The sequence below is a fragment of the Amphimedon queenslandica genome, unplaced genomic scaffold (assembly GCF_000090795.2).
Source record: "Amphimedon queenslandica unplaced genomic scaffold, v1.1 AMPQUscaffold_13459, whole genome shotgun sequence".
Classification (NCBI taxonomy): domain Eukaryota; kingdom Metazoa; phylum Porifera; class Demospongiae; order Haplosclerida; family Niphatidae; genus Amphimedon; species Amphimedon queenslandica.
Window position 1 is genome coordinate 95,399 of NW_003546305.1, and position 13,045 is coordinate 108,443.

The window sequence follows — 13,045 nt, forward strand, 5'->3', positions numbered from 1 at the left end:
CTAGCTTCACATCGTTGAACTAGTGTTTAAGCCTTGGGTTCAGTTTGACGACCATTTGTAACCGCAAGCTTAGGGGGTGTGGCCCATACAATATTACCAACCCTTCCCTCTTTTTGCCCCTTTGGGGTGATGTGCAGGGCTTATTGTATATATTTTGTATATATTTTGTGCGTGCATTTTAGGGCGAATGGGATATTAATTGAAGTTTAAGCGATACGGTTAAACGCTGTTAATATCCTTGAGCCGGGAGGGTTGGTTAATAGGTGGGGCTGAGTTATTATCAGCTATTTGCAAAACATGAGTGCTAATTGCTGGCTGCTGTTCTTACTAATATCTCCTATTCTTTTTCCTATTCTCCTAAACTCTTTCCCTCCCTCCCTCCCATTCTGTTTTATTGTATTGTTCAACTCTCCGCCTGTCAGGCATGAAATTTGTATGGGTAGGGTCTTTGACCCACACTCCCCCTAATTCATTATAAGTACCTCTAAATCAGCCTGCTTGCAAGGCTATAATCAATATGCCTCCCTCTCTATTGTGAACCTTAAGCATGAGGCATAAGCAGCATTAATGATTACACATAATGCTAAGGCATGGTGGGTAATTGCCTGACCCAAGTGGCATAGTTAACACAGCTTAACTATTGGCGCTCTCATGTAGAGAGTATTCAGTTGCTCATGGCAAATATGGCCCACCCTGAGTTGGACCCCTTAGTTGGTTCAGCTGGTAAGAGTTAGATTTTGGCGGCACTTGTTTAGGTGCCAGGCATACATTGCAGCCAGGGTGGGCCAGCTTGCTTCATGAACTGGCCACTAGCTTCACATCGTTGAACTAATGTTTAAGCCTTGGGTTCAGTTTGACCACCATTTGCAACCGCAAGCTTAGGGGGTGTGGCCCATACAATATTACCAACCCTTCCCTCTTTTTGCCCCTGTGGGGTGATGTGCAGGGCTTATTGTATATATTTTGTATATATTTTGTGCGTGCATTTTAGGGCGAATGGGATATTAATAGTTTATTAATAACCACAAAATGAAATCCATGGTTTGCAATCACCAACAGTCATGGAACATAATGCAGCAATAACATTAATTTCAAGGTCTAGGTACTTCCAATTTTCTTCATTTGACTTTAATATTGACTTCACCTGTGCAAAGACATTCCCAATTGGATTTAAGTCAGGACTAATATGGTAGTAAAAATATAAGCAAAGCCTTTGTGCTCTGGATGGTGTCTATTACTCTTTGGTCATGATGGATTGTGGCATTATTTAAAATTACAATGCTATGTTCATTTATACCATTAAATGGTTTAAAATAAGGAAGAAGTGCGCTTTCAATAGAGGACAGAAAATAGTCAGCATTTACTGTAGAGCAAATTGTGTCAAAATCAAGAACTCCTCTCACTGACATTCCAACTATTGCAGATACTCGTTTTCCTCTCACAAGTATTTTACTCACAACTGCTGGTCATCCTCTCATATTAGATGCAAACTTTCTCATTTCATCTCTTCTATCAGCTTATGTTTTATCAACAAACACAAAAAAATTAGCATGGCCTTTGAAGAGTCATGTATTAAGGGCGTATTTGACTCTCGAAAGATTGCACCTTTGCCTTGCTTTGATTAATATTCTTTTGAGTATGAAGTTAGATTTATAAAGAAACTTACATACCCGTATATTGGGTATATTTCAATGCATTAATAATTTCGGAAAAAGCAATCCATTGCAAAAATAAATATTATGAAATTTTAAAATATGCTGATAAAAAGGAATAGAAGATATGTGGTAGTGTACAATTATTATGAACACGTGGCTTCATAACTATCCATGGCTACATTCTAGTCTAACTTGAAGGCCATAAAGAGCCTTCTTTGCCAGTTACAAGTGTCACTAAGGTTGATTCAGAAGTGGAGAAGTCAGCAAATGCTTCGAATGACTTACCAAACCAGGTGCTTGATGGAAATAACAGCAAGTAAAATATTTTTGGAATATAAAAGCCTTCCAAATTATTCCATCATTGAACTTAATATTTCCATGAATTTTCATGCATTGAAATATACCCGATATACGGTAGTACTACTGTTGACCACAGTTCCAGTTTCTTCTATTAATTTATCTGTAATTTCACGGAAGAATATACCAGGCTTCTCAGTAACAAGTTCTATAATAACAAGTCTATCGATTTCAGTTAGTTCCTGGTGTCAATGTTTGGTGGATACTTCTTGGTAACACCACCAGTTGTATCATAAAGAGCTACTATTCTGCTAATTGTCAAGCAGTGAGAGATTCAGCAAATTGCTTGTACATTTTTTGTAGACACTTCACTTGATAGATCATTCTCCATTGTAAATCTTCCGAATATACCTGTGTTCTTCTACTTTCACAGGAAGCCATATTAATATTCACACTTACTTAATACTAATTATGACACTTATGATAGCTGTTGCATAGATTTTGCAACCATCTGTAAAAGGCGAACGTGTCATTATTCTCCATTAGCTCATTCAAAGCTGTCATTACGTGTCTTTTGAAATTATCTATGATTACAAGAGCAGCTTTTACATTGTATCTTTGTTTCTTCAGTAGACCAATGATTTCGAGAATGGGTAATATGCCATGCTTAAAAAAAGGTATAGCGAGGGTGGCAACAATCAGTTTTTCCATTCTACACCAACTGCTTAGGGAGAAAGACTCCTGCCCAACTGCCACAAAACACAGCTTTAAGTTGTTTTCTTCCCTTCATGCTCATGGTCCATGTTGAAGTAGGTGTAATCTTAATGCCAATCTGGTCCCAGGTTAGTATGAATTCAGGTGGGACATCCTTCATACTGACAACTGACACAACACCTCTCATAATTGATTGCTTTATGTTTTCAAAGTCAGCATTACTCTGCTTACTCATAGAAGTTGTTGCCCTTGTCTTTACAAAATTCATGTGGCATAACATGGCAAAGGCCTAATCCTTATTTATTGTTACAGGCCCACAAAATTCAGCAACTTTTGTATGGTCATATATGAATAGTATTGCACTTGCTGCTGCCATGACAAAGCTAGATGAAATTAGACCTACGCCTTTCCAGACTTTATATACATCTGTACTTTACTGTTTAACAACTTGTAAGGCCTGCCACATTTTTTCTTGCTTGGAATAGTGAGAACTTTGACCCCGTCTGCACAGTGACATTCCTGCACTCATTTCATACTCAATTGTTCTCTATACCTCACCATTACTGAGCAAGCAGTTGTTTTAGACACATTCTTCTTTAAAAGACATAAAAACCACCTGGATGTAGCAGCAACTCCATGAAGTGAGGGTACTTGCCAATGCTGGCAGACATGTTCTGATCATATTGATTGTAAGGTCCAAGTTTCCTGTAACACTTGCTAGAAACTGCTGCTACTTGTATATTAATTAGTTGTATTGTCTTGGAATTAATTTCCGTTGAAAGAGAACCACCACGACTAGGAAGAACCTGCTTATAGTACTGCGTGACATACATTTTGAGTGACCGGTATACTAAAACTGACCACTTGCTTTTCTACCATAGTTTTAATTGTTTGTGTATTATAAAATTTTGCTGTATTTGTATAATATTTTTAAAAAATTATTTTGTGGATGATCTTATCAATGAAAGTTTATATAGGACAAAAAATTCCTCTTTTACAGTACTGCTATAATTATAATAACAAAGTAACTAACTGCACTACAGAATTGCTATTAATCAGTGAAAAGAATTGATGCATTGATATATGTTACATGCATGCTACCTAACAGTACTGTATAATTAAAGGACGTATGGTTTGAGATGCATCGAGGGTAGAGCAGACATGAACATACGTGTTGACTGACCAGACCCTATAAGTGTTAGCTAGCTAGCCTTACTGAATGCACTGCATTCAAGTAAAGTAAAGTTATGTGTCGCTTAATTTTTATAACATGTAATGTGCTCATTATCCTACTTTATCAACCAAAAATAGATAAAGTGCATTTTATACTGTACATTGTACATTAAAATGTTAACTATTAACAAACAAGATTAATTTTTGTTACAAATTTTAAAAGTGTCATTATGCTTGTGTTATCTATATGTACTTGTATTGTGCTCAATATAATCATGTGAGCTCGATTTCCAGGCCTAAAATATTTTCTTTAGATGTAATTCTCTATGGCTATTAATTAAAAGATTTGCTTCCTATATGCAATTAATATGCCTTTACTCATCAAAATTTATATTCTCAAAATAACATTCAAAAATTTAAGGTAATATACTACCTTACAAATAAAGAAGCAATTGCCCAATACTATTCTTAATATACATAGTATCTCATTTTAGTATGTTGTGCCATTATGATTTATTAGAGTATTTGCTTGGAGATGGTTCAAGTTATTTTTTTCAGGGCACAGTTCTGTTGATTATATGAAGAAGGCTGATTCATTACATGCTACTTTATCGCAGCAAGTCATTGGGGTAGACTTACAATATGCAATAGTTAGCATTTGCATGTGATGACCCAAATAATTTAATCATTACCCGAGCCTGCGTAGGCATGATGCGAGGGTAAAGCAGTCGTTTTGTCTGTACATGTTCGCTTGACCTCCACTATTGAGCTGACACTGCTATCATGTGAAATCCTGGAGTGCTAAAATCAAAGCTCACTATAGAAAAATGTATTCTGGAAAATGTTTGGTTCTCTTTTCTGAGGCATAAAAAGCTAACAATGTCACCAAATGTAGTTGGTAAAAATCATAGATATGGACCTGAATAGGGATCAGAAACTTAGCCAAGTAGCACCAAATGTCTCACCTTAGTCCTTGTCTACCATGCTCGAGCGGAAAAGAAAGCAGCTAGGTTACCAATGGGTGTGTCAATGAAAGGTAGGGCCAATTAAAGATGGCTGAAGGCTCGTTTCTGGTGAGTACGACTAATAAACTCTTGTTTTATCTTCTGTATTTATTTCAGACAATTTACACATGTTCAAAAGTCTAGTAGCTAATGTAAGTAAAAATTAAGACTTTGATTTACCCAGTGAAAGGTTCCGGAGAGCTCATTTACTGGCTGAGGAGATACTTACATATGCTGATAAGAATGAGGCACCACTTAAAGCATTTGCTGAGGGTCTTTTGCTTGATATTCAAAAGTATAGTTCTCATCATAAGCCAGTGTCGTGGCACATTTTCTGAGAACTAATGTGGGAAAAGTACTATAAACTGTGTTCTAGTGATAATTTTGTAAGTTCGTGGATGAGTTTTTTGGAATGTAGCATTGGAGTCACTAATAATCTGATTTTTTTTCAATGTTACGAGAATTCTTCTTGAAAGGCTTGTGAAAAGCCAAATTGCATTGATTTTGACTCAAAATGTTGGTGTAGCATCGGCATCCCTTGACCTAGAAGAAAGGAATGCCCTTCATTATTGCGGTGGCATCTGTTGCATTCTTTAAAGGTTTGAAAGTCAGCTGATCCACTAAAAGAATCATTGTTGCTTTGTCTTATGGACTTCAAGGTAAGAGTTTCAGGAAACAATCTTATTATGATGTACATGTATCACATTCTCATCACATTTTAGGTTACAATCTAAGTGAGACTACTGACAATATTGATGAATCAGCAAAATGGACAACAGAAATTAATTGTGTTGGACTCAATTCTTATAGATTATTCTCTGTATCTACTCTTCATGTCTAGTGAACAGCAATTCAGACGTCACTTTACTCTAGACTATGCTATGTCATCAAATGAAAGTGTTAAGGACCATGCCTTTGCAAAATTATTCACAATGAGGAGGTATTATTCAATTGGGAAATCGTATCAATCGATTGGGATTTGGAGGAATCTGAAGAATAACTGAAATTATTGGCAAGTCATTACATCGCAGTGTGAGGATTTTCATTTGCAAGTGCGTTTGTGGAAAAATTTAAGAAATCAGAACAGAAGTCAACACAGAGGTCTAAAGGGTTATGTAGAACTATGGACACATCAAAGTTTGTGATAATTAAAATTAATATGCAACATGTATTGCAGACATGGGGCAAGCACTTAAGCCCTTTTGCTTTTCAGCACTTTTCTTGTAAATGCTTGAAGGTGCTTGCATGCATTAATCACATTGCAATCACTTGTGCTTGACTTGTACTTAAGCACTTTATATTGTAAATGCTGCAAAGCACTTTAAGCACTAATGCTTGTCTCATTATCAGTTATCACTCATAGAGCATGTGTGTGACACTATCATAACATACACATGAGACTTAAACATTTAAAGGTGGCCACAACCATGAAGAAGCTACCAGATTTTATTACGTCAATCTATTTGAAGATTTGAGTGGTGCTTTCAGAGCATAGAAGAACTGCAAGCATTGCCTTATTTAACAGTGCTTTAGGTATTGCTTGAAGCACACTTTTTATTACAGCAATAGTGCTTGTGCTTAAGCAGTTTGACAAGTGCTTTAAGATGTGCTTAAAGCACATTGTTATATTGAAGCATTTGTGCTTGGCTTGTGCTTCAGCAATTTTCCAAGTGATTTAGGATGTGCTTCAAGTATTTTAGAAAGTGCATGCCTCATGTCTCATGTATGGGACTATAGTTATATTAATGTTTCTTTTCTTTATGTATGTAATCATAGTTAAACTATGTAAATGTAATGTTATGAAGTGCTGTTATATCTCCTTGGAAGTGGTGTACTATCCACGGGCATTGTCGTGTCACCAGTTAGAGTTCAGCCTCTACAATTACCATTAACAGGAGCTGAAGACAATGAGTCAGAATTATAAAATTCCTGGATAAATGGATAGTAATGAGTTCCACCACGCTGTCTCTGACATCCAAAGAAGCCTTCCAGCCTATCCTGGTAGATATTGGCACTTAGAAAACCTAGTTTGTTATTCTGCTCCTCAATCTCTGGCATAAAGAAAATGTTTTTTACAAGTTCTGTAAAGGATTTTACTGAAGGAGAAGTACCATAAATCCTTAAATAGAAGCCGCATTTGAATAAACGCAGGGGTAGCAGTACAATTTAACTATAAATATGCAACACTAGCCCAGGAATGACTCAGTAGTTTAGTGGATAATGCCTTAAGTTTAAGAAGTCTCAAGCATGAGGTTACGGGTTTGAACCCCGCTCTTGGCCGAGGTCCAAATACTATTTCAGGAAATAGTCGCCCGGGCTTTTATATAAGGAAATACGGTCTGTAAATGGCTAATTAAAAAATGTAAGATAATGAAATACCTGTTCTTCTAAATCCTAACAATGTTTCTGCACTCAGTAACATCCTGTTCTTCTGGGGGTTTGCTATAACCTTGTCTTAAAGGGTAACTTCAGTGCATTTTTGGTGAATTTTTTTTATTTGCTTAATATGATTGCCTGACCATACTAATGATGTGTTCCAACTCCCATTGTCTGAAAAAATTTATTCACTGAGATATGAGCCTTCAAAAATGCCCAGTTTTCCTTTCTGCCAGGTTACGTCCTGTCGGAGGGTGTGGCTAAACGTGACGTCACTGGAGGGATAGCTGTAGCTAAATCCATTCCTTTATAGGGGGAAATAATCCTTTATTCTCATGCCTTGTAATGTAATAGCACTATTTTCAAAATTAGGACCATTAGCTTTCATAATTCTAAGCATAAAACTGCAAGAAAAGTACACAAAATAGCTAACAAGAAGATTTACCAAACTGTGGTATTATGACTTTTTCTTGCAGTTCCATGCTTAGAATAATGAAAACTAATGATACTAATCTTTAAATTAGTGCTATTACATGACAAGCCATGAGAATAAAGGATTATTTCCCCCTATAAAGGAATGGATTAAGCTGCAGCTATCCCTCCAGTGACGTCACGTTTAGCCACACCCACCGACAGGAAGTTACCTGGCAGGATGGGAAAATGGGCATTTTTGAAGGCTCATATCTCAGTGAATAATTTTTTTCAGACAATGGGAGTTGGAACACATCATTAGTATGGTTAGGCAATCATATTAAGCAAATAAAAAAAATATCTCAAAAATGCACTGAAGTTACCCTTTAACTGAACAGACTGTTTCAATGAATTTAAGTATGGTAGAAGTGTTTCATCCAACCACTATAATTGAAAATCATCTAATTTTCAAAAGAATTTGATTTTACCTATACCTTTAGTCTAGTATCATTTGCACTAACATATGGCCTATCAAATGGTTTTCGTGACCTTGTTGAAGAATCAAAATTGAAGACATTGAGAACAACAAAAAATTTGTCAAACTTCAATTTAAAAATTAGCTGTGCTGCTTCTGGTCCTTGAGTTAACTGAATAGCCTTTCTAAGAGTGTCACAGAGTACCTAAAATTATAAATGTATCTCAGAAACATTTATACAATTATTGTCATAAAATCTGAGCTGTCAGGTCAACTGGCATCTTGGAGGAGTTAAAATAGATATGTTCAAATTTCAGTTTTGGAACCATACTAAGATCAGACCTTTTCCCATGATCTCTTTTATATAAATTCAATACACGTTGCCAAGAAATGTTTCAGCCATTGTTCTACATACAAGTATATATATGTAAGAAAATGTGTACTTAATTTGATAATACATAAAAATCTGTTTTTTAAAGCAAAGCAATTCCGGACTTTCTTGATTAGATGAGGATATTCAGGAAAACAAAAAAAAATCTACAACAATATTATAACGCATAATGGCTATAATACAAGTCTACCTTATCTCTGCTGCATGTATATTAAGAACCTTGTATAGAAGCTTAACTGACATCATATAGGGCCACTAATCTCCTATTAACGGAAGCCCATCAAATGTAGTTGCAATAACCTGAATAACAATTATGATTGCATTATCTGAACATGTACCAACACTAAATATTACCATGAATCCAATACATTCCAATCTATATACAGCTTTTAAAAATAACAGAAATAGTTGGTCACAAACCAAACTTACACAAGTATAAGGAAATTTAAGAGAAGCAAATAATCCTTTTACCATGAAGGTAACCTTAGATTTGGCTAATGGTAGTGGGGTGCTTTCAGAGTCTTGAGACTTCTCAAAACGTATCAGATGATTATATTTCAGACAAGTCAGTCTCACACATCAACTGTTTGGCCCGTTTTCTTAAACTCACTGCTAGTTTTTAGTTAAATAACTAAGTTTCATAACTCTTGGACCACCCATTTGCCCACTTGCCATGCAATATCCTTGGCCTTTTTTTTAGCTCGCCATGTGTGACAATAATCAACTAAGCGGATCCTATGAAAACTGTCTCTAGAGCAGCTGCTTGAAAAGCTTAACGACAGATTTGACAATCTTCAGAAAGATGTAGGGCATCTAAAGTCTAACAAAAAAGGCAAATCTAAGTGACGCAGAGGTCCTTTGACGGAGTCTGTGGAGAATTGGGCTTATCACAGCAAGCCTGCAGGGGACACTCGAGCCTCTACCCCTTGAGCCTCAGCCAGGAGGCACAGGAAGGAGACTCAGAGTCAATGGAAGTGTCGGAGCCAACTCACCATCTCATTACTCTGGCTTGCACGAGTAGCATGTCGAAGGACCAGAGACGGGAAACCCGAAAAAGGTATAAGTTACCAAGAGTGCTAGCAACAAAGACACCTTGGCTGGATGCCTTCATGAAAGCAGAAGCTTTCAGAATGCCAAATCCTTGGACGGGGAACTGACACGTATACAGACACTTGTGAAGGATGCCACTGCTCCATTGACTTCTCTCATTGAGGAAAAGATACAAGAATGAACGGAAAGGGTAACACGCCAGAAGCTCAACAGTCAACAGATGCCATCACCACGTCCTTGGCATTAAATGGTAATACTCATTCACACATATCCCAACTAAGGAGGAAAAAAGTGATAACGTCACTCAACAAGTTTCTTGTACCACTCCTCAAGGATGATGTAGACTTTGCTACAGCTGTCCCATTGTTTGAGACAGACTTTGCTAAACAATCTAAAGACTTTACAGATCAATAGAAAGCCCTTAGAGCTGCCACACAGAAGCTGCCTCCTAACTACAAGCAGCCACTTTTTCGCAAGGGCCCATTTTCGGGAAGAGGGAGAGCCCCCAGATGGAGAGGGAGATCCTCACTTCCATGCAACAGCCAGGAACAGAAGAAAAATCAGAGACAGTGATTGCACGCAAACAGTCCTTTGTTCTCTCAAAGATATTGTTAACAACAATACCATGATAGATGTAATTGCAATAAGAGGCGTAAGGTCTATAAGCATTCAGGGTCGGCTGGCTGGAAGGCTAGAACTTTATCTAAACAACTGGCAGGTTGTTACAAAAGACAGGTGGGTACTGAACACAGTTAATGAGTACCAAATAGAGTTCCATTCACCTCCTTATCAGGACTACCCACCCCACCAACCACAGATAAACAAGGTACAAGAGGACCTGATAAATGTGGAAATTCAAAAACTGTTAGAGAAAGGGGCAGTGACAACAGTTCACTTTCCACAGGACTCCTTTTTCTCCACCCTGTTCCTTGTCCCAAGCAAGGTTGGAGGCCTGAGGCCGGTAATCAACCTAAAGCCACTGAAGAACTTTGTAAACACCCATCACTTTAAGTTGGAGGGGATAAACAGCCTAAAAACCCTCCTAAGCAGAGCGAACTGGCTAGTGAAAATGAACTTTATAGGTGCATACTTCTCAATTGCCACTCATCCAGAACACCAAAAATATCTGAACTTCACATGGAGAAACACAAATTACCTATTTATATTCCACCTGTTAGATCTGGCTTTAGCCCCGTGGGTCTTTACCAAGACCCTGAGACTGGCAGCGGCTCTCGGGAGAGAACTGGGGATGCGAATGGTATGCTACATAGACGACATCTCAGTCATGGCCTAGTCCAAGGAGGAAGTACAAGACGTCTCAGTAGGCCTAGTGTACCTTTTAGAAAACTTAGGCTTCACAATTAACAAGAAGAAGACAATTCTAGAACCCACTTAGTCCCTAGAATTCCTAGGTTTCAATGTAGATGCTTTAACAATGGTGTTAACTCTACCACCAGAAATGATAAAGAAAATCTGGGTGGAGTCGTAAAGATTATTTGGGGCGGGCCAAAGAAATCCTTATGCTGCACTCTATCCAGGTTGATTGGCAAGATGAATGCTACAAACCAGGTAGTCCCACCAGCCCTTTTCTTTTAGAGACATATCAAAATTGACCTGACAGCAGCACTGAAAGCTGCAAACCAGAATTACGACTCACTTCAGGCTCTCTTCCCCGAGAACAAAAAGAAGCTACACTTGTGGGATACACAAATGGTGAGATGACACAGGAGGAGTTTGATTTCATAGACACCAGACCTTGTGATAGAGTCGGGTGCATCAACCAAGGATGAGGAGCATCCTGTCAGGGTTTGAACACGGGTGGCTCATGGTCCTTTGAAGAGAGGACAAGCCACATATATCGCCTGGAGCTTTTAGCAGCTACACCGTCTGTGAAATCCTTTGTGAAATAGAAAAGCAACCTATAAGTCTTATTAAAGATAGACAATACAACAGCTTTTGTCTACATCAACAACAAAGGGCAGACTGTATCGAAACAACTGATTTCCTTAACACAGCATTTGTGGATGGTGGTGTTGGCAAACCTTATTCTTACTTAATCAATTTTTTTATTCATTTGATTCCATACATTTTACTAAGTTTGTTAATTACATTTGTATTTATTGCAACATTAGGTTTATTGATTGTAATTACCAAGGTTTGAAACTCCATTACAGAATATTTAAGGAAACTTCTGCAGGATATTGATATTTTGTCCAATCGTGCAAACATAAACTAAACATATCACCATAGGCGGCAAACTAAACATATCACCATAGGCGGCGGAAGGGACTAAATAGTGGAAGGGGTGAATTTAGGCACGAGAAGTGCGGCAAAAAAAGTTCCCACACCTAATTAACATTTGTAAGGGGTGTGGTCAGTTAATTAACTATTATTATTATTTTGTTTAGTCAAACAAAAAAGATACATCAAAACAATCCAAAAAATTCTTTTCTCCTGTTATTCTTTGACACAAACTCCTTAGCAAATTTTAGTAAGTCTAAAGAAGTAGTACAATCTTTATGACCATGTAGTAACATTAAATGATTTAATCATCTTTGAGTTTTAGTGGTCCTTAGGAGTCGTCAAAAACATTAAAATGTCCCTTCAGCAGTAACACTACTTAATGGTACAGTAAAGACGAAATAATTTTCTGACTACAGAAAGCATAGTTACAGCAAAGCTACACTTCTTAAATATTTCGCTCAATGCATTTATTGAAGTCACCCTCTTAATAGCCATGTTGTGCTTCTCATTTGCTATTTTAACCAGATCAGGTAACAAAGTTAACTGCAGCAAAAGACAATGTCTGATTTATACATTTTCATAATGATGATGATTGCTGCACAGTAATTCCATTGCAGGAATCAACCAATAATGTCTCAGATTCTTCAAGAGTATTGAATGTACTCTGGTCAAAACAACGAGACAGTTCATTAACCAATAAGTCAAGAACTTGATTACTAGAAGTGTCAATGATATTCTTGTAGACTGCTATAGTTATAGTTAGGGTTCCATCATCATACTTTGCTGGTAGTCTACTTTGTCTGGGAAAAACTAGCTCATCAGTTAGATCTGTTGCTTTTTCAACAGTATTCTGGTAAAACTGATTGAACTCAGTGTCACAACGAAGCCTCTACAGATAGCTTTGTGTAGATTTAGCTGCTGATATTGCTTCTTGTGTATTCAAATGGCTATTCTGTAATGTTAAGGACAATTGCTCAGTTATTGAAAAACAAGATAGGACATTTCGAGGCCAAAATAAGTTGAGAATTTTTTCCGTCAGTGTCATAAAACCAGCTCCTTTGCTTCCTGTTTGATTGAGTGATTCAGCTGCAATAATATCTAGCTCACTAATAATTACAATATAATTAGTAATGACTGCTTTGATGGCACAGCCTTGCACTGGTGAATGTGACCATGGAGCTAGTTCTTCTTTGAGAAGAGTGAAAGATGATAGATGCTTAGAAGAAGCACAAATCATATTTGATATTTCAGTTGT